Consider the following 27,928-nt stretch of genomic DNA (forward strand, 5'->3'; position numbering starts at 1 on the left):
ATCATGGAAATTAAGGAAATGAAAAATGTTGGGTTTCATGTCCCTTTAAGTGCATGCTTACTCAGAGAAACAAGAATATATGAACCCTGACAACAATAGTGATCACAATCATGTTACAACTATGAAAAACATATAACATCTAGATGGATGTGAGAACCCTTTCATATAAGGAAGTGGTGGAACCCTCGTCTACCTAATGATACATTGCAAGGGTAGGTAAGGGTGATATATTTGCCATACTTCTAAAATAGGACCTATTGTGGTAGTTGGTATTGCTTTGACAATCACCTGGTACCTAAATCACTACTTATAAGAAAGAGAAGAATCCCCTATATTAAAGGGACAGACAACACCAGAATTGCATAACCAACACAGTTATAATAATACACATTTTACCTCTGTGATTACCTTGTATCTAAGCTTCTGCTGACTGCCCCCTTATTTTATTTCTTTTGACAGACTAGCATTTTAGCCAATTAGTGCTCACTCCTTGGTCACTTCACGTGCATGAGCTCAAAGTTATCTATATGAAACACATGAACTAATGCCCTCTAGTGGTCAAAATGCATTTAGAATAGAGACAGCTTTCAAGGTTTAAGAAATTAGCATATGAACCTCCTAGGTTTAGCTTTAAACTAAGAATACCAAGAGAACAAAGCAAATTTGGTGATAAAAGTAGATTGGGAAGTTGTTTAAAATTAAATGCCCTATTTGAATCATGAAAGTATTTTTTGGACTTGACTGTCCATTTAACTAAGAGATCTAAAATTCTGTTATATATTGTAATGGAAAGGTAGGGGACACCCAATTCCTTGGCAACAACTCTTCAGAGAAATAAAAAAGAAAGAAGATGAAAAAGAAGAACATTTTTGTCACTTATGGACAGATAGTTGATCATTTATCGGACAGATAGCTCCTTGTGCTAATTCAATGTTGCAGAGATCTGTGGCAACCTGAGGGTTGCAGGTTTGATTCCAGCAATGTCCATTCAGCCTTTCATTTCTGAGGTCGGTAAAATGATTACCATTGAGTTAGGTAATAGTTTGTGTCCGAGTTTGTGCGCTATAAAAGTATTTATTATTATTATTATTATACTTCAGTGAACTATTGATTGGAAGGGACATAAAGGCAGGTAAGTGTATGGCTAACTGCACTTGCACCCCATTCATCAAAAATAGCATACTCAGGTTCACATGCCATGTATATGTGCAAACTTTATGTATAAGACCATTTATGTAAAGCATGTATGCCATTGCACATAGACTTTTAACAAAAGACAGGCATTCCTTACTTTGGTTGTAGAATTTCCTGTGCATTCTAATATTGATGCTGGACCCTTTTTCATTTTTCTCTATGCTTTTTTAATATTAAATTAAGGACATGGAACATTTTTATGAATAATTATCAAAGTAGATGTGATAGTAACAGATGGCATGCCTGCAAACTGTTTTATTCCTGGCATTTTTAAAATAATATTACAAAAATAATGTGCTCTTATACACTTGTGTTTCAGCACAAAATAAATTATTATAATTGAGAAACATTAAACTTATACATTTTTTTCTTCCTAGGGTCTAGTCCTCTATATTTTTAAATACGTCTGTGTGTATATATATATACATGGAGTGCAGAATTATTAGGCAAATGAGTATTTTGACCACATCATCCTCTTTATGCATGTTGTCTTACTCCAAGCTGTATAGGCTCGAAAGCCTACTACCAATTAAGCATATTAGGTGATGTGCATCTCTGTAATGAGAAGGGGTGTGGTCTAATGACATCAACACCCTATATCAGGTGTGCATAATTATTAGGCAACATCCTTTCCTTTGGCAAAATGGGTCAAAAGAAGGACTTGACAGGCTCAGAAAAGTAAAAAATAGTGAGATATCTTGCAGAGGGATGCAGCACTCTTAAAATTGCAAAGCTTCTGAAGCGTGATCATCGAACAATCAAGCGTTTCATTCAAAATAGTCAACAGCGTTGCAAGAAGCGTGTGCAAAAACCAAGGCGCAAAATAACTGCCCATGAACTGAGAAAAGTCAAGCGTGCAGCTGCCAAGATGCCACTTGCCACCACTTTGGCCATATTTCAGAGCTGCAACATCACTGGAGTGCCCAAAAGCACAAGGTGTGCAATACTCAGAGACATGGCCAAGGTAAGAAAGGCTGAAAGACGACCACCACTGAACAAGACACACAAGCTGAAACGTCAAGACTGGGCCAAGAAATATCTCAAGACTTTCTAAGGTTTTATGGACTGATGAAATGAGAGTGAGTCTTGATGGGCCAGATGGATGGGCCCGTGGCTGGATTGGTAAAGGGCAGAGAGCTCCAGTCCGACTCAGACGCCAGCAAGGTGGAGGTGGAGTACTGGTTTGGGCTGGTATCATCAAAGATGAGCTTGTGGGGCCTTTTCGGGTTGAGGATGGAGTCAAGGTCAACTCCCAGTCCTACTGCCAGTTTCTGGAAGACACCTTCTTCAAGCAGTGGTACAGGAAGAAGTCTGCATCTTTCAAGAAAAACATGATTTTCATACAGGACAATGCTCCATCACACGCGTCCAAGTACTCCACAGCGTGGCTGGCAAGAAAGGGTATAAAAGAAGAAAATCTAATGACATGGCCTCCTTGTTCACCTGATCTGAACCCTATTGAGAACCTGTGGGCCATCATCAAATGTGAGATTTACAAGGAGGGAAAACAGTGCACCTCTCTGAACAGTGTCTGGGAGGCTGTGGTTGCTGCTGCACGCAATGTTGATGGTGAACAGATCAAAACACTGACAGAATCCATGGATGGCAGGCTTTTGAGTGTCCTTGCAAAGAAAGGTGGCTATATTGGTCACTGATTTGTTTTTGTTTTGTTTTTGAATGTCAGAAATGTATATTTGTCAATGTTGAGATGTTATATTGGTTTCACTGGTAAAAATAAATAATTGAAATGGTATATATTTGTTTTTTGTTAAGTTGCCTAATAATTATGCACCGTAATAGTCACCTGCACACACAGATATCCCCCTAAAATAGCTATAACTAAATACAAACTAAAAACTACTTCCAAAACTATTCAGCTTTGATATTAATGAGTTTTTTGGGTTCATTGAGAACATTGTTGTTGTTAAATAATAAAATTAATCATCAAAAATAGAACTTGCCTAATAATTCTGCACTCCCTGTATATTTATTTATGTATACACACACACATATCTATATAAATTCTATATATATATACGTATATATGTACAGTATCTCACAAAAGTGATTACACCCCTCACATTTTTATAAATATTTTATTATAGCTTTTCATGTGACAACACTGAAGAAATGTCACTTTGCTACAATGTAAAGTAGTGAGTGTACAGCCGGTATAACAGTGTAAATTTGCTGTCCCCTCAAAATAACTCAACACACAGCCATTAATGTCTAAACCGTTGGCAACAAAAGTGAGTACACCCCTAAGTGGAAATGCTTAAATTGTGCCCAAAGTGTCAATATTTTGTGTGGCCACCATTATTTTCCATCACTGCCTTAACCCTCTTGGCCATGGAGTTCACAAGAGCTTCACAGGTTGCTACAGGAGTCCTCTGCCACTCCTCCATGACGACATCACAAAGCTGGTGGATGTTAGAGACCTTGCGCTCCCCCACCTTCCATTTGAGGACGCTTGGCCAGTCCATCACCTTTACCCTCAGCTTCTTTAGCAAGGCAGTGGTCGTATTGGAGGTGTATTTGGGGTCGTTATCATGTTGGAATACTGCCCAGCGGCTCCAAAGGTCACAGTACATGTTGGCATTCATGGTTCCCTCAATAAACTGTAGCTCCCCAGTGTCAGCAGCACTCATGCAGACCCAGACCATGACACTCCCACCACCATGCGTGACTGTAGGCAAGACACAATTGTCTTTGTGCTCCGATAACACTAAATTTAACACACCTGCTCACCATTCACACCTGAGACTTTGTAACACGAATGAGTCACATGACACCGGGGAGTGAAAATGGCTAATTGGGCCCAATTTGTTGTTGCCTACGGTTTAGACATTAATGACTGTGTGTTGAGTTATTTTGAGGGTACAGCAAATTTACACTGTTATACAGACTGTACACTCACTATTTTACATTGTAGCAAAGTGTCATTTCTTTAGTGTTGTCACATGAAAAGATATAATAAAATATTTATAAAAATGTGAGGGGTGTACTAACTTTTGTGAGATACTGTATATATTTATCCCTATCTATCTATCTATCTATCTATCTATCTATCTATACACGAACACATTCATTCATGATATGGCAACATTATCGCTATTGTCTATGTACTATGCATGTTGGTATGGCAAAAAAAATCCTGTTTGCATGAAAGCCAATGAGATAATGCAGATTTAATAAATATTATATATATAGTGTGCCCCATAGACGTCTATAGGGAGAAGAAGTTCTGAAGTTAGAGTGCATGTCTTTTGCTTGCATGTTAATTTTTTGCTTTACACTTGTAATACGCACACTAACTCGGACACAAATAAGTTATTTAGTGTGCCACGTGCAATCCGGTAAGTGGTTGGTAAGTGGCTAAGCAGAATATGGCCATATTGTGACTAAGTAAGTTTTGCAGGCAATTTTTGCAGCATTTAAAAGTGTTTTTGTTTAAATTGCTAGAGGAGGTGCGCCAATACCCCCTTTTGTGTGTGTGTGTGTGTGTGTGTGTGTGTGTATAGATGTATATGAAGATATAGCTAGAGAGAGAGAGAGAGGAGACCTACTTACACTGTATGATATGTAACAAGTTCACCTAAACAAAGTATGTTACCTGTGCTAGGGTTTTTACTGTTGTTGTGGATTCCAACTTTGAAAGGTAACCATAGCAATTTCCAATAGTGTTTTTGTTTATCTGATACATAATTATTATTTATCAGTAATAAAAAAATGATCTAATGTATTTCTTATTGCACTTTTTGCTGTAAAGCTCTACCACAATAAGAAAATGCTTATTTTTGACAGTGAACAATGTTGTTCGTTGTGAAGCTATTTTTACATTAAGAAAAGTGAATTTGTCTCCATTAACAGAGTGCACATTACTTCTGGAGCATCTGAAGTGCATCAAGCTCCAAAGAAAGAATGTGGCAAGAGTAACTATGAAGGTCATGCCTTCTAAAATAGGTACATGTGGAGCTTCTCTATACAAAGAAAAAGAGTAATGTCAGGCATGAAATTTGCTTTGAAGATTTCCACTGCTATTAACTAAAAAAAACATTGACGCCAGAATACATTTTTTTTTTTTACTATTAGTAGAGCCATAATAACCATAATAAGTCATATGTTTCTAGCTACTTGGGGCTGATCAGTCTATAAAGGGAATGAGAACACTACATAATTTGTCGGGATATTGTAATATATGTTTTTGAAAGTTAAAAATCCTTAAAACTAAAAGTTAGATCTTATGCAAGTCACATATACAATTGTAAGTAATTTATTTAAACCAGAATTGAGAGATATGGTAAAACCTTTAGGTCTAGATGGTAGCCCAGCTTTCCTTAAAACAGATTCAATATGGAGAAAAGATGCAAAGAGAAGAGATAAAGGTGCACAATCAGAGTAGACTGATATTAGATCACAATATAATCCTTATATTGTTTTACTTTTTGCTCTGATTTATTTCTACAGTTACCAATTTTGCTTGTTCCTTGTTTACTCCTCCATCTAACCCCTTCAACATTTGACTCTCTCCTTCTACTGACCTCTGAGCTCACCAGCTTTATATCTAGCTTTTAATAGCAGACTGCTTCCTGATACTGGCCTCTGTGAACTGACCAGTCTCATGCGTAAGCCACTGATATCGGACAGTCTCCTTATTCTGACTTCTACCTGAACTGACCAGCCTCTTGTCTAGTGCCCCTGATATTAGACTGTCTACCGAATCTGACCTCTGCCTAAATTGACTAGCCTCTTATCTAAGCCTTTGATATCGGACTATCTCCTGAATCTGACCTTTGATTAAACTAAGAAGGCTCTAGTCTAAACTCCTGATATCAGACGGTCTCCTGATTCTGACCTCTGCATGAACTGAGCAGCCTCTTGTCTAAGCCTTTGGTATTGGATTATCTCATGAATCTGAACTCTGCTGTAACTGAGAAGCCTCTTGTCTAGGCCCCTGATATTGTGCTGTCTCCTGAATCTGACCTCTGCTTAAACTGAGCAGCCTCTTATCTAAGCTCCTGATATCATGCAGTGTACGATTCTGACCTCTGCCTGAACTGAGCAGCCTCTTGTCTAAGCTCCTGATATCAGGCAGTGTATGATTCTGACCTCTGCCTGAACTGAGCAGTCTCTTGTCTAAGCACCTGATATCAGACAGTGTCCTGATTTTGACCTTTGCCTGAACTGAGCAGCCTTTTGACCTAAATTGACAAGCCTCGTGGCTAAGCTCCTGATTTAGGATAATTTCCAAATTATAACTTCTACCCGAACTGACAAGCCTCTTCACTTAGACCCTGATATTGCACTGTTTTAAATTTCTAACCTCTGCCTAAACTGATCAGCCTAAGGCACTGATATTGGACTGTTTCCCAATTTTGACTGCTGCCTGAATTTATCAGACTTAGCTCTGGATATGGGATTGCCTTCAGGTATTGGCCCCTGCTTTTAAATACCCCTCCTCTCTTGTGTTCCTCAAGGTCCACTTCCTCCTTGGACTGCTATATCCTAAGACTAAACCAGGTTGCTTTGGTCAGATTTGTTAAGTTCCCTCCTTAGCTCCTGAGTCAGCGTTTGGAGAGGCATTCTGTAACTGCAGACATGACAACTTTATCATATTGACACTGGCATATTTTATTAAATTGTTTATTAATATAATGCATCTATTTTGTTATCTTAATTGTGACTTCCCCATTATAAATGCCTCTTATCTTGAACACTCCCCATTGCAAACACCCCCATGTCACCCCATTATAAACCTCTGTCACCAAATGCAACGTTTATATTAGACTCATCCATCAATATTCATTTTCCCTTCAAATTGCCTCCCCCATTACAAATGCCCCCCCCCCCAAGACAAATTACACTCTGTAAAGGGACATTTTAATGGACACAATACATGCATGTAAGCTCACTAGCCAGCTGCCATATAAATCAGCTTAATGCAAGGTGATCTGAAACAGCTGGCAACTTACAGGCAGGGCCCTCTACCCAGTCATGTGGTCTACTATAAATGTTATAAATGTTACTGTTTGTATATTGTACCTATGTTTATAGGGCTGCAAAATCTGGTGGCGTTCTACACATAAATGTTAATAATAATAATTAAAAAAAGTATGCTCTAATCTGTTACAGAATATAATTTTTTCATAACTGACCATAAATACCTGCAAAAAGGTTAAAGACTTACAAAAAGACATGATTGAGTCATGTAACTGCAATTTTCTGATTGGTTGTTTACTGCTTAATAGCTGAAATGCTTTTTTTATCCCAAACAGAGTTTACCTATGTGTTTACCGACACAGGCATAAATACAAAGGGCTTGATTACAATCCTTTCTAAAAAAAGCAATAACTTAAATGGTGAATTTTGTACAAAATGTTTCAAACCCTTTGAGTGCTAAGCTGGATTTAAGTTTTTTTTGTTTTCTACTATTTAAAAAAGAAAATCCTTTGTTTTTCTCCCAGATACTAAAGACTTATAGCGTTTGAAAGGTTAGGCGATTACCTTTCCAGTGGTGGGTCTTGGTGGTCTGTATCTGCTTAGATGCCTGAGATACAGGCTTCTAAGCAGCATGCCCCCTTTCCCTATATTGTGCATTGTAAATTTTAAATAAAGTTATGCGGTGAAGTCATCACGTCATTGCATGTGACCTCACTGCACGTAACGGGAAGCTCCAGCGATGCCTGTCACTATATAGGCCCGATCGCTGGGGTGGGAGTCGATGGGAGCCCTCAGATTGCTCTCAAGGTGGGTGAGTGCTAGCGACCTTTGTGGTGGTAAATACAGAGGGAATCATTAACTTTGGATCAAAAAGCATTGTAGCTGTTAAGCAGCAGTATACAGCCAATCAGAAGCAGCAGTTACATGGCTCAGGAGTGTCTTTGTGTAGGCGTTGGAGATTTGGAAGTGTGAGGTTTCCATATTTTGTTCTAAGGGGTTTTGATTATCTTACTTTATTTTGAGTTGGTGGGAGATCACGGTTATGTTCATTTCCGTTGGGGGTCAGATGAGCAGTGGTTAGTGGTAAGCTTAATTGAGGGTTAACTCAATATAATTTAATATTGCTTTTTGCTTAAGTTTATGCATCTAAAATCAGTTATATGATAGTGAAAGCAGTTGTACAATTACTTTTAGGAATTTCTATGGCATACAGACTGTTTCACATCAATCCTTACTATCAAATATTTAGGTTGCTCTTATGCTTTAGCAGCTCTGTAAAAAAAGTAAAAGCCATTGCTATAATTTGTAAATAGTGATGTTGCGAATTGTTTGCTGGTGAATAGTTCCCGGTGAACATAGCATGTTCGCGTTCGCCGCGGCGGGCGAACATATGCAATGTTCGATCCGCCCCCTATTCGTCATCATTGAGTAATACTTTGACCCTGTAACTCACAGTCAGCAGGCACATTCCAGCCAATCAGCAGCAGACCCTCCCTCCCAGACCCTCCTACCTCCTGGACAGCATCCATTTTAGATTCATTTCGGAAGCTGCATTGTTAGTGAGAGGAGGGAAAGTGTAGCTGCTGCTGATTTAGTAGGGAAATCTATAGCTAGGCTAGTGTATTCAGTGTCCACTACAGTCCTGAAGGACTCATCTGATCTCTGCTGTAAGGACAGCACCCCAAAAAGCCCTTTTTAGGGCTGCTTTTTAATTTTTTTCCCTGTGTAATCTAATTGCAGTTGCCTGCCTGCCAGCGTGTGTGTCAGGCTCACAGCGTATACTGTGCCCACTTGCCCAGTGCCACCACTCATATCTGGTGTAACAGTAGTGTAGATTTAAAAAAACAACACTTTTTTGACTGTGTTAAATAATAGCAGTCAGTTTCCTTCACACGTGTGCGTTTAAGTGCCTGCCTGCCAGGGCACAGTGTCACCCCAGTGCAACTCATATCTGGTATAATAGTAGTGTAGATTTAAAAAAAAAAAAAAACTTTTTTCACTGTGTTAAATAATAGCAGTCAGTTTCCTTCACACGTGTGCGTTTCAGTGCTTGCCAGCCAGGGCACAGTGTCACTCCAGTGCAACTCATATCTGGTGTAACAGTAGTGTAGATTTAAAAAAAAACAACACTTTTTTGACTGTGTTAAATAATAGCAGTCAGTTTCCTTCACACGTGTGCGTTTCAGTGCCTGACTGCCAGGGCACAGTGTCACCACAGTGCAACTCATATCTGGTGTAACAGTAGTGTACATACCTGATGTTTTAAAGCACGTTATTCCAAAAATTTAGGAATGTTAGGTGATTTATGCCCTTTATGGATTAAAACCAGACTCTGCATCAACTATGTAATTTTCCATGGGAGTTTTGCCATGGATCCCCCTCCGGCATACCACAGTCCAGGTGTTAGTACCCTTGAAACAACTTTTCCATCACTATTGTGGCCAGAAAGAGTCCCTGTGGGTTTTAAAATTCGCCTGCCTATTGAAGTCTATGGCGGTTCGCCCAGTTCGCCTGGTTTGCCCGTTCGCGAACAGTTGTGGAAGTTTGCGTTCGCCAATCGCGAACGCAAAATTTTAGGTTCGCAATATCACTATTTGTAAACTGTCACACCCTTTGAGCTGCTCCTCCAATAGTCTTATGACTCGAGATCTAACTAATAACAGTGACAGTTCTGCAACATTGTAGTACAACTGTTGCTATTATAACAAGGCAGGAGACCTAGTACTAATTTTATGGTATTTACATGTAATTATTTGTATATACCAAAAGTAAAGCAAACACTACACAGCTGATTTATGAGATGCACATAAAGAGTTAAGGTATTTTAACATTAAATGCAGAATATAATGTAGGACAAGAATTCTTAACAAAGTCATTTTTACTGCTATTGGAATTCAAGCAGTTCCAGACATTGGTAATGTTAAATAAGTCTTACATTCCAAATGTCAAAATATAGCAAACTCAGCATTAACTAGAAATATATCATGGGTTGTGTGTAATTTTATATGACTATTTGTATCATTTAAACATTATGTGGTATTCTGAAAATAGATTGCAGGAAGCTACTTACTTTGCTTTTTCAGCTTCAGTGGGATTAAGTTTAAAGTTGACTGTTTCATTAAAGTATTAGCAATGTGTTGAATTTTGATATGTAACTAGGAGCCAATATATGATCATTTATTTCTAAATTCAAGGAAATCAATGTGAGAGGTTTGTGGCAATATATTTTCCTTTCTTAATAAATTTATAATATTCTTGGAAAATTCAAGGAAAGCCCTTAAACCATTGCTGTAATAATATACTTATAATGAAAGCAAATATTTTGCTTAACTCTCTACAGATCAAGCTTCTGAACAAAAACAAAGGAATGATTTACAAAATAAATGATGAGGGGTTAATCAATTAGAAACGTGGAAGGGTAACATTTTGAGATACTTGTGCTTAGCAACTCCCCAGAAATGAGCCATTAGGAGCTACTTTATTTTTCAAACCCACACATAGATAACAAGTGGAGCACAAAAATGTTATCCCTAACACCGCTCAAGTGAAATTAATAGTGCTCCTGTTCTTTCAGGTTATACTAATTTCAGGTTGTATATGTACACATACATACACATATATACGCATATAGACATATAGATAGATATAGATTTATAGAGAGATAGAGTGCCCTCATCTTGTGGAAGAGAGAATATATATATCAGGGCTGTGGAGTTAACAGTGGCTTAGAACGTGTACCCAGTCCAGTCTGTGAGTGCGGTCCATTCCTGTGTTTTGTATTTACATAGGGGAGATTACAAAAGCCTTTGTGACCCTGGAAGGTTCCCAGTTGGTTTGTTTAAAAGTATGCATTTTGTGGGTGCCTGATTAGGGTCCCAGGAAGGGGGAGACCTTGATGTGGTCCTAGGCTTGATCCTTTGGCGCCAAATGTAACTGACTTCCCCCAGTTTTGCTTTTAAACATTACTGAGTATCTGCTGGTGAGTGTCAGGTTTTCTGTGTGTTGTGTTTATAATGTTTGTAATGCTCCCTGCAGGCCTGTCACCCAGGCAGTTCAGGGGTTAACAGCCTGGGTTGCTGGGAACTGTGCAGCTGTTTGTCAGTGTTCAGGGCTGTAGAGATAACAGTGGCTTAGGATGTGTACCCAGTCCTGTCTGTGAGTGTGGCCCATTCCTGTGTTTTATATATATATATATATACACCAAAAATATAAAGTTTAGGACTTGCTAAGGCTCAGACGATGGTTAGTTTTTTTTAGCAATAAAGAAAGTATTTTAAATTAAGATACGTACATTGGTTTTTTTAGACATAATGCTATTACACACTTAAAGGGACATTATACACTCATTTTTTCTTTGCATAAATGTTTTGTAGATGATCTATTTATATAGCCCATACATAAATGTATAGTTTTGCTTATTTTTAAATAACATTGCTCTGATTTTCAGACTCCTAACCAAGCCCCAAAGTTTTATGTGAATACTGTCAGCTACCTTCTCCAGCTTGCTCCTGTTTGTGCAAAGGGTCTTTTCATATGCAAAAGAAGGGGGAGGGGGGGAGTGTCTTATTTGCCACTTGCAGTGGGCTTTCCAGCTACCTTTTCAACAGAGCCAAACTGACAGCTTCTAAGTAAGTTTTTAAACAGTTTTACACTGGATTTTTATATCAGTATCTGTGCATCTTATTCTTTATAGTAGTGTCTATTACATGCAGTTATATGAAAATGAGTGTATACTGTCCCTTTAATAGACTGCAGTATAGTATAAACATAACTTTTTTATATGCACTGGGAAACAAAAAATATGCGTGACTCGCTTTATTTAAATATTTACTTTATTGCGGTGGTCTGGAACAAAACCAGCAATATCTCCAAGGTACTCCTGTATACACATATATATAGATACACACAAACAAAAATATATATATATATATAATTCCCTGTCAAATACTTTGTCATATTCAACATCCCTTTATAATGATATATTTTACATCTAATATGAATACACACAAACATATATATATATATATATATATATATATATATATTTTTATTAATATATATTACTGTGTATATATATATATATATATATAAAAATATGTGTGTGTATGTGTTTTACCTGTGTTTGTTTTGTTATACTTTATTCTATCCATAACACTTTATTTCAGGTATCAAGTCTCATGTTTTTTATGTTTTTATCATAACTTGCAAATGCAATATGAGCAAAGTAATTTTGTATTATGGGCTCCATGTACTAAAAAGTGAATGCTTATGGTACAGGTTCGATCATGCTTACCACAAGTTAAAATGAAGGTAAAGTTGGCTTGATTCTCAATATCTAATTATAATTGTTCCCCTAATTTAATAGTAGTTTCATTCATCACTTTTTTTAATTGTTAGTATAAACTGAGTTTTCGCTGTTTATTCTTAATTTTTTTCGCTCTGTAAATTCAACCCGTCCTTTTTTTTTTTTTTTTAATGTCGGACACGTTTTTGTAGCAGTCTTTTGAAATTCTGGTCATTAGACGGCCGTCAATCTACGTCATCCGCCTCCTGGATGATCTGCGCATGCGTTCAGAAATATTTTCTTGGCTTGCAAGACAAGCGCGCTCCCGTTTCGCGCATGCCTATTGATATTATTATTGAATAGCCATAATACATGTGTTTCTTCATACGGCACCAATCCTGACGGGTCAAATCCAGACTGCTACAATTCTCACAAGCACACCACATTTTATTTCAAATTAATTGAATGTAAGTTACGATGTTATTACAATGTTATTACACTTATTTTAATTAGATTAAGCACTTTGATTTCTGAGAGTAGTCGCCGCTATGCGCATGTGCAGGTAAATTGGATCCTCGTGAACGAGCTTTGTAGACAAGTATAGAGTGGGTGTGACCGCTCTATACGTCACTCACTCTAAAATAAGGAAGTGTCTGTTAGGAGGAGTCAGGATCGTAACGGAAAGGAAATATAAAACAAGTTTATTATATAAATAGATAGTGTATTGGGGGAAAAAACTTAGTGATTTATTTATTTAAACTATGACTAATACAATAGTGTATACAGATAGGTAAAACTTTACCCTCACTTTAAGAAGCAGCAGTTGTACAAACTCATTCATCAAGGGTGATTGACGGGCCCTGCTCTCATGCGTTTGGAATGGGGGGGAAGTGCTGAACAAGGAAATACTTCAGCTGTACACCAAAAATTAAAGAGACACAACTCAAAATATAATTAGCCATAAAACTTGCAATTAAGCATAGGAAAAACAAACTAGCGAGAAACTCTCATTTATATGACCATAGTCTTTGAAAGGGTTTATTGCTGGACTCATCTAAAAAAGCAAAACCTAGCAAATATTGATGACAGTTTTATATGTTTGGACTTTCATTTATGCTTCCTATAATTATATCTAATTAAGAAAAAAGTTTTTTGTTAAAGGGACAGTGCACTGTAAAGTTTGTTTTGCCTTAATGTGTTTTCAATTGCTTGTTATACCAGCTACAGTTTAAAATATATGGTAAATACAATATGAAAAGCTGTCTCTGCTATTTGAAGACACAACCAAATCAAATTGGCTGAACTTGCAGAGAGAACAGATCCTAATTAGCTTATTTACACAAAACCCTTATATAAAGTAAGAACAATACTCTGAAAGACCAAAACAAAATTAACATTATAGTGTCTATCTGTACCAGCGGCCTTTAGCAGTTTGATTTGTTCTATACTTGATTACTTCTACTCTTGTTTACATAACTTTTCTGAGAGCAGTACTGAAGTATTAACATTTTCAATCTACGAGATACAAAGGGAAAAGAAGAATTTTTAAATGACAAAATAAAGACAAATGAGCTGTTTGTAAACAAATTATAATAACCCAGCAGGTATAATGGATTATTAGAGACACATTAAAGTGTGTGTGTGTGTGTGGGGGGGGGGGATCACAGTACTCAGTCCCTTTAGTTTAAATGGAATTTAAGTGCATACATTTATCCCAAGTGTTTCATTAACCCACAGTTTGCTAACACACAGACATGTAAAGTAATAAATTGCTTGGATTGTTATACATGGGGATTACAAATATGTCCCCTTATATCAATATGGCAACCTATATATTTAACAAACACACATATTAGAGATGTGCATTTGTATTCGGATGAATGTGTATTCATTAGAATATTTCCTAGTTTTGTTAATTTGGCACTGCACAAATGAACGGACGGCAGTCTGCACAAATTAATAGAATAACTAATGAACAAATTAACGGCAATGTTTTGTTTCCGCATCACAGGCTTGGGAGAGCTTGGGACTTGGAGGTTAGAGATGTTATGGAAGAGATCTATGGATATGTCCAGGCAGACTGTTTATAGATCCAACTGGATAGTCAGTGGGCAGAGCTGGGACTGACCAGAAACATAGCTGTGCGGTTCATGGGAGAGTTATGGCAGTCCACACATGTACTGGAGAGGTTTAGGTAATACCAGGCTTTACTTTATGAAACCAGAGCATTTAAAGAGCAGAGCTCAAGAACTGGGACCATTTCACTGGTTGGTTGGAAACTCTCGTTATAGGATTCTTTAAAGAATGAGCCTTTTGTTCCTTTTTTCTTTTTTACAACAATCTCTAGACTGCTAAGTAGCTCATAGTAAAGGACATATCCACCAAGTTGAATTTAGTGTCTTGGGGAATAATAAACATCTTTAAAATCAGAATAAATGAGGGGCGATATAGGAGCACCACCAAAATAGGGGCTTATGTGTGCTATGGAGAGGGTACCCAGGCAAATATAACCAGTACTAGGGTATGTTCAATATGACTGAGTGAAAATAAGTGAAAATCTTCAATACGACAAAGTGGAGATGAATGCATAAAGGGTTACTGTATACATATAAGTATGAATGCAAAGTGTCAACACGCTATAATATTTATAAGAAACAGTATGAAATGGTTATAAAGAACTAATTAAATCCAGCATAAAATCTGATTCATAGAAAACTGATTTAATTTAACATAAAAACTTTAAAACAAAAATAAAAATAAAAGTATAGCGAGAAGCAATATAAAAAAGAACAATAAATATTAATCTGAGCTCAGATGTACATAATAGACATCACTGGGCCCTAAAAAACAAATAAGAATATGTGGAAGGGACAACCCAAGAGAAAGAAAACAGCAAATATCCCAGAGTGAAATAATTGTCCCAAATGAAAGTCTGATGTAAAACCAATCCAGGAATAGGAGATGCTTGAAAAAGGCTTCAGGTTCAGAGCTAACCAGGGGCGTTTAGAAATACCTGTAAAATAGAAAAAACAAATGGATGCACAAAAACTAAAAGTTCTAGCTGGGCTAAAAAAGTGCTCACCATATGTAAGTATTGTTTGTGACAAACCAGCCCGAGTTTCTACTTACATATGGTGAGCACTTTTTCTTTTTTAGAGGTATTTCTAAACGCCCCTGGTTAGCTCTGGACCTGAAGCCTTTTTTCAAGCATCTCCTATTCCTGGATTGGTTTTACATCGGACTTTCATTTGGGACAATTATTTCACTCTGGGATATTTGCTGTTTTCTTTCTCTTGGGTTGTCCCTTCCACATATTCTTATTTGTTTTTTAGGGCCCAGTAATGTCTATTATGTACATCTGAGCTCAGATTAAAATTTATTGTTCTTTTTTATATTGCTTCTCGCTATACTTTTATTTTTATTTTTGTTCTAAAGTTTTTATGTTAAATTAAATCAGTTTTCTATGAATCAGATGCTGGATTTAATTAGTCCTTTGTAACCAGTTCATACTGTTTCTTATAAATATTATAGCGTGTTGACACTTTGCATTCATACTCATATGTATACAGTAACCACTTTGTCCTATTGAAGATTTTCACTTATTTTCACTCAGTCATATTGAACCTTACCCTAGTACTGGTTATATTTGCCTGAGTACCCTCTCTATAGCATACATAAGCCCCTATTTTGGTGGTGCTCCTATATCTCCCCTCATTTGTTCTATATAATATGATCCTGTTAGGTGATCGTTATCCTGTATTGAACTTGTGTGCCCTCTCATTTGGCGCTGACTACTGCCTATTTTTCTTTTGGATTATTTTTAAAATCAGAATATATAAGAGATTAATAATAGTCATTTAACATACAATAATATACAAAATAATGATAAACTTTAGCAAAATATTTGTCTAAAAACCATTTGTAAGGTTTACTATTATTAGTTAACTATGGCCAAAGAAAAGGGCTTTAAAGAGAGAAGCAACATAACTTAATAACTTACTAATTCAAAGTACAACCTTATTAAAACTGATATACTTACTTTTTCAGAGATCAAATTATAATTAAATCATTGTTCCAACATCTAAAAATTACAATCAATAATACAAAAAAGCTAATTGGAAATGCATGTAAGATTCACAAATACCAAAAATACCATTCCACTTATTACAAAATATAAGACAATTAGATGAATTGTGATCAAACCAAGATGTCTATGAGAAAAAAAATGATTAGCAGGGCTAATAGCAATTACACATGTAGGTTCATCAGAACTTTGCCAACTAATCCTAACCTAATTAGCTTCTTTGATGAATAAAACTTTCTATTTAGATCAAACTAAAACATTTTTTGTGACCTTCTGTATTTTAGATTGTGCCAAGATTTTTAATGGTGTCTTTGAAAATGAGTGATATAATTGCAATATTGACAGACAATTGACAACAAAAAAAGGTGGAAAGTTTCTTTCAAGTTACTTAACAAGGTCATTACTCTTTAAAAATAGTTTTAGGAAAATGTTTGGTGTAATGTTAGACTACATTTTAGAAAACAGATCCCAAGGGAAAAATATTTTGCGAATAGTTGTTTTTTTTCCAGTTGATACAAAACACGAGTTCATTCAAACACGAGAATCAAGAAAATGCCCTGAATAACTATATATACACTGTATATATATATTTATATCACACAATGTATTGTATGTATTGGGTACTTGTAAAGCGCGGCTAATCACCCATAAGGGTCTCAAGGCGCTGCTCATTTTATCGACCTCGGAAGGATGGAAGGCTGAGTGGACCTCACTGGGGATCGAACCTTCAACCCTTGGGTTGCTACAGAGCTCAGCCACAGTGCCTTAGCATGCTGAGCTATCTCCACTAAGCTACATTGCACTGAAAATAAATAATAAGTATCTGTAACATATACATTTGGATATGGCAATAAATAAAATATACCTTTTCTACATTTACTAAATGTATTTTTGTATTGATTAGTTATACATCTCTAGTCAAATATTTGATTTATGATGCTGTGAATTAAAAAAATGTTATACTCAGGCTGCCAATCACAGCTTCAGCTTAGGTGATTTGCAATTAATATATTGGAAATTAATAAAAATGCAACTCACAAGTAAGGTGTCACACCTTTGAAGAAGGTACTATAATGGCAGGCTGACGTTTGCAGCAGTCAGCTAGATGTGATCTCGGTAATACAGCTTCCTCATGAGAGTGCACTACTCTAGTATGCAGCTACTTGGATATCTCACCAATGGCCCATGCAGTTTTTGTACAATCAGCTTGTTGAAGCCAATCGACTAACTCGTGAGGATTCACCAACTGTTGGATGTTCTGAAGAGAGATCAAACTTCGGATCCAAATGATATTAGTGTAATGGAGAATAGGATGAGTGCACACCCCAAACACACAATATCATATCAAAGATATGAATAAAACCTTAAAACTTTAATATACATGCAACATGTTTCTTGGGTGAAAAAATGTTGTTTCTTCAGGCATACATTTTTCCAGGAGGGGGTAATCATACATATGAATTAGCAAAAAATCAAACATATTAAACTATGCTTTGTATGAAAAAAAAAGATAAAGCAGAAATTTGTTCTTTAAATTGCAAAGGAAATTAATGAAAAATATACAGGTATATTTGTGCACCTGGTATCTTTTATTCATTGGGTCATAGAGACAACTCACATATTACCATTGCATAAATGTGCATTATTTCAAACATTCATTATTTAAAAAAGAAAACATAATAATGCAATTAAGGGTGTAACTATAGGGGTCTCAGTGATCTCAATTGAGAGCGGGCCCACATATATGAAAAGCATATCTGGCTCTGCAATAAGTCTGGGCCCACTAATCTAGTCTGGCTACAGTTCCACCGATCATGTTTGGCCCCTCTGTGTACCCTCTGCAAACCAGGTCTCACACTTTATAGATTGTGTATGGATTTGCTTAACAAATAAAGTGGTGAGTTTCCCAAGATGGCCAACTATTATGTTGTACCAAAAATGATTTGAAGGCTGTGCAAGTTCATATTCGCTAGCATTGACTATCCAAGGGGGATGGATGAGTACAGATGTATAAAAGTATTCAATCTTGCTCCCATGTAGCTGATTGTTGATGGTAAAAAACAAGAATGTATGCTATTGAAATTGAGAGCCTACCATAGCCTTTGCCATAAGGCCCACTGTGGTCTAGTTATGCCGCTAACTGTAATTCATTGAGAAACACTCCTTTTTTAGATATAACAATGAAAACAAATTAGTACAATGTGGTTTTTTTAATTGTACATGTGTCAGGCTCACAAGTATGCCTGCAACAAAACAGAGTATGGATTGGACCACAGCCACTGAGTTAGCAGTATATTAAGTAGTTGTAGCGAATTGTGTACAAAGAGCAGTTACATAGGCATTACCCCAAAGCAATGTGTAAAAGCACAACAGACACAGTTTGCAGTTGATATATGAATAATGGCTCACAGGTAGGTAAGGCTTCACAAGCATTAGCGGGGAGACATTGAAACCGCAACCTGACTGTGAGCTAGAAGTCAGAGAAAAAATAGTAACACAAAACTAAGCTGATTTTATGCGCTGTCAAGGTATTTGAAATATTATTAAATAATATATAGAGGTATATTTGTCTTTATTTGATAGATCTGTGGATGTGAACATGGTCTGTAGAACAAAGGATTATCTCTGGGAGATCTCACACACTCAATATGTTAAATTATGCAATTGTATAATTTAACAAGGAACTAAAATATAACACAGTTTCAGGATACAGGCAAATATATGGAGACGAAATGTCTGGGTTACCCTTTTGGAGCTGATCAGGGTCGTGGAGAGGCAGCTTTTATGCACATGGGTGTTAATTATCAAATACACATCTGCACTGCTGGCTAAACAGGAAATATGCTGTTTTAAAGACATTTACAACTCCTCATGGATTGACCCCATGTGGAGCAATGGAGGCCTTGAAAAACACAGACAAATGCTAAGGTGTGACTCTGGAAACTCACATAAGCAGGCAGCAAATAGACATCAATTAATTTTTTTTTTCTATTTGAATGCATGCCTCAGAATGTATCAAATATAGAAATGGAAAATTGTCTAATTCTCTATTATTACATGGATATTTACTAAGCTTGGGAGGTAACTGTTTTAGTCAGTCAAAAATGTGTAATAACCTCTGTTTTGCTTATATTTTTCAGACAGATAATCTCAAATCTACATAGAAATGAATGTGCATATATATGTATATATATATATATATATATATATATATATATATATATATATTTTTTTTTTTTTTTGAAAACATGAAAGATCTTACTTAGCCTCTGTGTTTTTAAGAATATAAATAAATACTTATGGACCATAGACATATAAATGCTTGGATCATCTCTAATAATTATTTCTATTTTTATTGCAGACAACCATTGATCATGAGCATCAATCTATGCACTTAGAAAGAGATGGAATGCCTGAATGAAATGAAATGTCATATCATATAAATGTGAAACAAATGTTTATAAAGTTTTAAATACATCTCTTAAAATATAGTGAGATGAAGATATGGAAGTTACTTTGATGTGATATGACTGAGATATAAATTTTCTATTAGGCTAAATGAAATATAAATTATTTTAATATAATGTTAGATATGTGATGTTTCATATCAAAATGATCAGAAAATTCATTAAGATATAACTTATCCAAAACAAATATTATGAATAGTTGTCGCAGTAAATTATGATAAAATTAATAACCATTTCATAGAAATACTGACTTAAGTTGTTTCAAATGTTGCTGTGTCTGTTTGTGCTGCCACCTGGTGTTATGTTGTGAGAACTACAGCCAGAAGGTTCTCTCTGGCTGTTAAAAATGAAATTTCCAAGGGCCAATCCGATTTAGACTTCCCAGATAACCAATGGGAAGGTCAGCTCCCGCAGGGCCACCCACAATTTACCAATGATGGAAAAACCAAATAAAAAGTGAATGCAATGGAGAGAAAGGAACAGATTTTCTGCTGAAGCTAAAACTTGTAACTGGTTCCTGCTGGGCGTGAGATACCACTTTACTTGAGCAAAGCTAATCTACCCTTCTCATTGATTGCGATATACACTTATTGGTGATCTGAGGTAAAATAATTCCTACCAAGGAATATTGGATATCGACTGCTTTTTACTTTGGTAACGTATTCAAGGTTTTGTAAGATAAGTTATATGCATAGTTAATTTGTATTTAATAGATTTAAAGAAGCAGTGTGGTTTTTTTTTTCAAGTTAGCATTTCACAGCCTATATATATATATTGTTTAAATCTGCGTCTGATGGACCAAGTAACTCATCTATGCAAGTTCTGATATTGTCAGTTAATTTTGTATTAGGATAAATTGCAGTTAAATAGCAGAATATATATATTATCCTATTGTTTTATAAACACTGTTTAGAATTGTATTGCTTGGATGTTAAAGGTTTTTAGTCCCATTGTGTTAGATACATAAGGCTGAATTGTGAAGGTATATTGTTCTGGGTTTTTAAGAAGGATAGCATATCTTAAGAGTTGGTTTTAACGCATATAAATTTTATTTAGTTTCCTTTTATTGCAAATATAGTTCAATATGTTCATGGATATTAACTAAATAAAAGAGTTCAGGTATTTATATTAATTGTATGGTCTAGTAGATGCATGGTTAATTAGGGTTTCTATTTTTTTTTTATTGTGTTTGTAACCCTGCCATAAACTTATATATTATTTGGATAGCACTACTAAGATTTTCATAAATATACTGACAGCGCAAAGTAGAAAAATTAGGATTGGCCAAATAATACCTGAGTAAACAAGTAATGCGTATAGTTAGTACCTGGTAATCTGAGGCAAAAGGGTTTAGGTAGAACAGTGTTTTCAGGGCAGCTCGGATGAAGCAGTTTCGCTTAGAGAGGAGAGCTGACAAGCGCTCTGCTTGGCGTGTGACGTCACAGAGGCGGCAGATCCGGTTGCGCTGTGTAGAGTTCAGACAGGAAGAATGGTTGAAACAGGCGTGATACTCTGGTGCTGGAGAGCTAATCAGAATGCAGCTTAGTTAGTTGCAAAATGAACAATACCAAGCAAGGAGGTAAGTGGGAAGCTGGTATTTATGGGGATACTGGAGATTAGTTAAAGGGGCAGTAAGACAGGCATAAACCTGACATGACTCCCCCACCAAAGAGCAACTCCGGTGCTCAAGAAGCGGGACGGTCAGGGTTGCGTTGATGGAATCTGGAGATGAGTCTAGGAGCTGATATGTTGGATGATGGTTCCCAGGAGTTATGTTCTGAGGAATAACCCTTCCATTTAATCAGGTACTGTAGAATGCCTCTTCGTCTTCTAGAATCTAGGATGTTCTCTACTTCATACTCCATGTTTGGGTCAATAGAGACCGGAGGTAGGGATTGTCCAGTTGGATGATCACGTAGATGTTTATAGGGTTTAAGCAAAGATACATGGAATGTAGGGTGTATCTTGAGCGTGGGAGGTAGTGTGAGACGGACAGCATTACAGTTGATGATGCGCTGGATGGGAAACGGACCTATGAACAAAGGTGAGAGTTTCCTTGAGGGTGTACATAAACGTAGATTTTTGGTGGAAAGCCACACAAGGTCACCAACAGAATAAGCAGGAGGAGGAATATGTTTACGATCATAATACCTCTTTTGCACAACTTTAGCAGTGTCAATGGTTTGTTTGATGGTTGCAAAGTTGGTGACAATGGAGGAGGTGAGATCGGAAATATGTGGGTGATCTGGAATTTTTTCAGGGAGAAATTGAAATTTGGGGTGAAACCCGTAGTTAACATAGAAAGGAGTCTGTTTGGTAGTGGAATGTACAGTATTGTTAAATACAAATTCGGCATAATGGAGGTATTGGGACCAAGTGTTTTGTGCAGTATGACAGTAAGAGCGTAGAAACTGTTCCACCCACTGATTGCACCGCTCAGTTTGCCCGTTAGTCTGTGGATGATATGAGAAAGATAATCTCTTCTCGATGCAGAATTGTTCGCAGAAGGCAGACCATAGGGCACTGGTGAATTGCGATCCACGATCTGTGAGGATGTTAGAGGGCAAGCCATGTAATTTAAATACGTTAGTCATTAGTAGATGTATGGTTTCAGCAGCTGTAGGTAACTTGTGATATGGTATCAGGTGAAGCATTTTGCTGAATAAGTCCACAACGACTAAAATTGTTGTGTAATTACTAGAGTATGGTAAGTCCACGATGTAGTCGAGAGCAATGTGATGCCATGGCTTATCCGGAGTAGGAATAGATAGTAACAAACCGAAAGGTGGTCTTTTAATCCTCTTTGTAGTAGTACAAACATAACAGGAGTTAATGTACATGGCCACATCAGATGTGATAGTTGGCCACCAATAGGATCTGAGTATTAGTTCCTTGGTTTTAGTTATGCCACAGTGTCCCCCCATGGGTGAATCATGAACAGATTTCAGTAGCTGGTTGCGAAGTGATGGTGGGATGTATATCTTGCCCTGGTAGCAATAGAGACCATCTGAGTTCTTGAGTAATAAGTTAACAGGTATTGTTGTGTCTTTAGTTTGTTCTGTCCGTAGGTATGTAGTAGTGTCAACTGAGAAGAGAAGAATGTTTTCCTTGGGGATAACCAATTGAGGGGTAGGCGAGTGATGTTCAATACCTGGCAAACGTGATAGAGCATCTGCCTTTCCGTTCTTATTGGCAGGCCGGTAAGTGATGAGGTAATTGAACCTAGAGAAGAATAGATTCCAACGTACTTGGCGTGCTGAAAGAGTTCTGGTGGTCTTCAGGTATTGCAAGTTACGGTGATCCGTATATACTATGGTGGGTGTAGTGGAGCCTTCAAGTAAGTGTCTCCATTGTTTGAATGCTGCTTTGATTGCAAGAAGCTCTTTTTCGCCGATCGGGTATTGTCTCTCTGCGTCAGTTAGAGTCCTGGAGTAGTAGGCGACTGGATGTAGAGGTTGTTGGAATGCATCTCTTTGTGACAGGACTGCGCCAAGAGCGAAGTCAGATGCATCGACTTCCAATACAAAAGGTAATTCTGTGTTAGGATATCTGAGTATTGGAGCTGTAGTGAAACTTGTTTTTAGATGGTCGAAAGCAGTTTGAGCGCAGGGTGTCCATGCAAATTTGATGTTCTATTTGGTTAAATTAGTAAGGGGTTTTGCGAGCATGGAATAGTTCTTAATAAACTTCCTATAAAAGTTTGCGAATCCAAGGAAGCTTTGGACCTCTTTCCTAGTGGTAGGAATCGGCCAGTTCAGAACTGCCTGGATTTTATTGTTATCCATGCATATGCCTTTGTCAGATATAATGTATCCGAGGAAGGGGATGCTGTTGGTATGGAAAATACATTTTTCTGCTTTCACAAACAATGAATTACTTTGTAGGCGTGTGAGAACTTGGCGGACATGATTCTTATGTTCTGCTAGGGTTTTAGAAAAAATGAGAATATCGTCCAGATATATTACCACAAAGGAGTCCAAAATATCCTTGAAAATGTCGTTGATCAGATGCTGGAATGTGGCAGGAGCATTGCAGAGGCCGAATGGCATGACGACATATTCGAACAACCCATACCGTGTACGGAATGCCGTCAGCCATTCATCTCCTGCCCGCATTCTGATCAAATTATAAGCTCCACGGAGATCCAGCTTGGTAAAAATTTTGGATCCCTCTAGACGCTCTATTAATTCGGATATGAGGGGTAGGGGGTAGCGATTCTTTACAGTAACTTTGTTCAGTTGTCTGTAGTCGACTATCGGTCTGAGCGAACCATCTTTGTTTTTCACAAAGAAGATTCCAGCGGCGGATGGAGAGGTTGAGGGTCTGATGAAACCCTTTTTCAAGTTATCATCAAGATAGGTTCTTAGGTGTTGTAGCTCTGGTTTAGACAGTGGAAAAATATGTCCACAGGGTATGACTGCTCCAGGAAGTAAATCTATAGGGCAGTCATATGGTCTGTGTGGAGGGAGATTTTCGGATTCAGTTTTACTGAATACATGGGAGAATTCTTGATATTCTGGAGGGACAATAGGTATGTGAGAATCTGTAGGTGGCTGTAGAAGTAAGTGTGGGAAACAGGTGGATTTACAGTAACTAGAGTTAAATTGAATTGAAAGTGAGGACCAAGAGATACAAGGGTCGTGTTGCCTGAGCCACTCTAAGCCTAAAATTAGAGGAAAATCAGGGGATGTGATTACATCAAACTTAACAAATTCTCTATGGTTACAGGGGGTTGACATGAGAATAGGAATGGTTTCATATAAGACAGGTCCTGAGGACAAGAGTTCACCATCTATACCCCTTAAAGGAACAGGACACAATTTCTTGAGAAGGGGTATTTTATTTATGTTACAGAAATTCACATCCAAGTATGAAAGGGAGGCTCCTGAGTCAATAATCCCTTGAACGTTCACTCGTGATTGGTCCCACTGTAATACAAGAGGCATATTGAAGTAATGGCTAGATTTTAGTACAGTTTTAATAGAACAAGAGGGTGTGTTTTGCTTACCCTTTTTCTGACGGGGAAGATTTGGACAGTCCTTTACCCCATGATCATCTGCGGCACAGTACATGCATAAGTTCAGAGACCTACGTCTTAGCTTCTCCTGAGTACTTAGGGGTCCCCGCAAGAAAGCGATATCCATTGGTTCCGGTAGGGATTTAGGGTATGTATTGACAGTAGTTGGTGTGGGTTTTTGCCTAAGGTGTGAATCATGGGTGGATCTTTCGTGATGTCTTTCCCTAAGTCTCCTATCAATGCTAATGCTGAGGTCTATGAGCTGTTCTAGCGTTGGTGGTATTTGAGTACGTGACAACTCATCTTTAATGGCCTCAGAGAGTCCTAGCCTAAATTGGTTACGAAGGGACAAGTTGTTCCACTGGGTGTCAGGGGCCCACCTCTTAAATTCTGCTATATATTCCTCTTCCTCTCTCTTCCTCTGCTTTAGGGACCTCATAGCATTTTCAGCTGTTTGTTGTTTGAAGGGGTCCTCATAAATTTGTGCTAAAGCAGAGAAGAAGGAGTCTAGAGAATTGAGGATATCATCATTATGTTCGAGGAAAGTATTTGCCCATGCTCTGGGCTTAGCTCTGAGATAGGAAATTGTAGTCATACATTTTACCCTATCGTTGGGGTAAGTGAAAGGCTTAAGGGTAAACAATAGGTAGCATGAGTTTTTAAATTCTCTAAAAACCTTTCTGTCCCCAGAGAAGGGTTCTGGGTAGCTGATATGCGGTTCTTGTGGAGGGGGTTTCCTCTCCACAACTTCTTTAATGTATGTTTTTAAGTTGTCATTTTCTAACTTAAGTGTGTTAAGTCCTTCAGTAAGGAGATCAACTTTAGTAGTAAGCGTTTGTATGTGTGAGGCCATTTCAGTTGGGTCCATTTTATCTTTTTGGCTTGGTATTTCTGTCAGGCTCACAAGTATGCCTGCAACAAAACAGAGTATGGATTGGACCACAGCCACTGAGTTAGCAGTATATTAAGTAGTTGTAGCGAATTGTGTACAAAGAGCAGTTACATAGGCATTACCCCAAAGCAATGTGTAAAAGCACAACAGACACAGTTTGCAGTTGATATATGAATAATGGCTCACAGGTAGGTAAGGCTTCACAAGCATTAGCGGGGAGACATTGAAACCGCAACCTGACTGTGAGCTAGAAGTCAGAGAAAAAATAGTAACACAAAATTAAGCTGATTTTATGCGCAAAGTAGAAAAATTAGGATTGGCCAAATAATACATGAGTAAACAAGTAATGCGTATAGTTAGTACCTGGTAATCTGAGGCAAAAGGGTTTAGGTAGAACAGTGTTTTCAGGGCAGCTCGGATGAAGCAGTTTCGCTTAGAGAGGAGAGATTGCAAGCGCTCTGCTTGGCGTGTGACGTCACAGAGGCGGCAGATCCGGTTGCGCTGTGTAGAGTTCAGACAGGAAGAATGGTTGAAACAGGCGTGATACTCTGGTGCTGGAGAGCTAATCAGAATGCAGCTTAGTTAGTTGCAAAATGAACAATACCAAGCAAGGAGGTAAGTGGGAAGCTGGTATTTATGGGGATACTGGAGATTAGTTAAATTGGCAGTAAGACAGGCATAAACCTGACAACATGTGATGTTAACATGTAACCTTCTTGCTAGCAAACATTATTCAGACTATACACTGAATGGCTACTAAAACTACAAGAGGACTATATAATTTAGGGGTTGAAGCATAATAGAAAATGTAGCAATAATTAAACTTGTTTGTTATATTTATGATAGTGTTGATAATGATGACATTTTTGGTTATTTTGTTTAGCTTTATTTTGTAAAAAGTGTTTAAAATATGTAACATTCTTTTATTTTGTATTATTCATGGTTCCTATATATTAAAAAAATGCTTGAATGTTCTCAGATCTGGGATCCTACACAATACCTAAGCATGTTTTCTCTATAGTCAACCACTTTACAGGTATGCTCATTTTACTTTCAGACTGGTTAAACTGGTCACTGATCTTAGACCTTTTATGCTGAGTATTTTGCTTATTGCGGATAAACTGAATGGCTGCTAAGCCTCAGCTGGCAAGCAAAATGAGGCATTCAGCAGTATAAGTACATCTCTAAAGCTTAATTTTAAACAATGTGGTATATTTTGCTTTCAGTAAACCTAAACCATAATGTAATATAATTGGTTTTATATAAGGTTCAGGTGTTCAGGTATACGTGTTTTATTATTTTTTTTTCCCAATTATATGTGTTAAATATTTATTCATAGACAATTAATATTTTTCATTATATAGTATAGATTTATAAAATAGAGTAAATTACATGGTTGCACAAATATAAACTACTAAGCTAAGTAATGGGGGTTTGGTTATTTTTATCTGGAGGATTTTGATCATTCATGAGCTACGACTGTTAGCTACAGGGCTTCTTTTACTTAACTTCTCTGCTGTTAATAATTGTGTCCCCAAAGGGGATCTATATTTTTTAATTTGGATTCATTAAAATGGTGTCCATAATAAAAGTTGTTTTATTTCTGAACTTATGTAGTCACTAAGGATGTTGAAATTTCACCTCCCTGCCACTGTCCCAGTAGACTATTATCTTAATGAAGATGCATATATAAAATTGGAACAACAATTCATTTATTCTCAATTGTTTTTGATTCATCCTGACTCACAATTTTTTTTTCTCTCCAGTGTAATTTTTTTCATCAGTTGTGTGGAACGGCTATGGGGACCAGGTTTGCCCAGAGTTATACTAATCTGTTCATGGGCTATTAGGAGAATAATTTTATCTCTGAGCATGACTATGAGACAAGCCTGGTCCTAAATTGGTGCAAAATAGATGATATTCTTATCCTTTTGAATGGTTCTAAGGACAGCTTAGGGTAGATTTTTGGAAGAATGAATTCCAATAATAAAAATCTCAAATTTAAATTTGAATCTAGTGAGCATAAAATCAGCTTTCTGGATCAAGATAT

At 37.1% G+C, this 27,928-nt stretch overlaps 1 long non-coding RNA gene across 1 annotated transcript; it reads right to left on the minus strand.

Annotated features, from left to right (window-relative positions):
• Positions 1-24,789: 24,789 nt before the first annotated feature.
• Positions 24,790-25,242, minus strand: LOC128655547 (uncharacterized). Its single transcript, XR_008401843.1, has 2 exons — positions 24,978-25,242; positions 24,790-24,897 (listed from the first exon to the last, which is right to left on the minus strand). It is a non-coding gene; the product is annotated as an uncharacterized LOC128655547 (long non-coding RNA).
• Positions 25,243-27,928: the final 2,686 nt, after the last annotated feature.

Source organism: Bombina bombina, chromosome 4 (assembly GCF_027579735.1).
Source record: "Bombina bombina isolate aBomBom1 chromosome 4, aBomBom1.pri, whole genome shotgun sequence".
NCBI lineage: Eukaryota > Metazoa > Chordata > Amphibia > Anura > Bombinatoridae > Bombina > Bombina bombina.